This window comes from Octopus bimaculoides, chromosome 12 (genome assembly GCF_001194135.2).
Source record: "Octopus bimaculoides isolate UCB-OBI-ISO-001 chromosome 12, ASM119413v2, whole genome shotgun sequence".
NCBI lineage: Eukaryota > Metazoa > Mollusca > Cephalopoda > Octopoda > Octopodidae > Octopus > Octopus bimaculoides.
The window spans coordinates 49,908,327-49,909,437 of NC_068992.1; the positions used below are offsets into that span (position 1 = coordinate 49,908,327).

At 33.5% G+C, this 1,111-nt stretch overlaps 1 protein-coding gene across 3 annotated transcripts in view; it reads left to right on the forward strand.

Annotated features, from left to right (window-relative positions):
* The window catches only part of LOC106873718 (uncharacterized), a 53,655-nt gene that overhangs the window by 43,176 nt on the left and 9,368 nt on the right, over positions 1-1,111 (forward strand). The window lies entirely within an intron of this gene.

The following is a 1,111-nucleotide window of genomic DNA, read 5'->3' on the forward strand; positions in this document are numbered from 1 at the left end:
TATATATATATATATATATATATATATATATATATATATATGTGTATATATATGTGTGCGTGTGTGTGTGTGTGGATATACACACACACATGCTCACACATACACACACACATACATATATATTTAGATAAAGACAGTTATGGCCGATATACTCTACTGCTCTATTACACAGAGTGTGGTTCTCTTTCTGATTTATGATTTACTGACGATATATATATATGTATATATATATATAAATGGCTGATGATTCACTCTATTAGTTCCTGAAAGACCACATTGAGTGAAAAATCTTGAGTTGAAATGGAATTTATAATGAGCTTCATGTGTATATGCATGTAAGCTAGCAAGTGTATGTACATATGTGTAGATGTTTGTGTGTGTGTGTATGAGTATATATCTGCGAGCATGTCTATGTCTGTGTGTGAACGTATATGTTTGTATCTGTACAGATTTGTAAATATGTGAGTGTGTGTGTGTGTGTGTGTGTGTGTGTGTGTGTGTGTAGGCATATATTCACGTGTGATAAATGATTGAGGGAAAGAAACATCTGCTCTGAGCTAATTTATCATCAGAAATATTTTTACAGGAAAATATTTTTCTGGAAAATAATTCCATATAAATCTTCTTTATGTTTTAATGATAGGTATGGCTGTGGAATGGATGCAGGCTTAGTTGTGTGATTTAAGAAACTCAATGTGCAACCATATCGTTTTGGGTTCAGTCCCACTCTGTGGCACCTTGGTTAAGTGTCTTAATACTATAACCTTGTTCTGACTAATAACTTGCGAAGGAATTTGATAGACAGAAGCTATTTACAAGTCCATCCTATGAATGTGTGTGTGTGTGTGATGTATGTGTGTATGTACGTCAATGGGGTTGGTGCTTTTGTATTTGTACTCTCCATTGCTTGACAACTTGTGTTGGTTTGTTCATGTCCCTATATAACATTAGTATTTTGGCAAAACAGACTGACAGAATAAGTGCCATGTTTTAAAAATAAGCAATGGGATCTATTTGCTTGACTAAACCCTTCAAAGCTGTACTCCAGCATGGCCACAGTCCAATGACCGAAACAAATGAATGAATATATATATATATATATATATATATA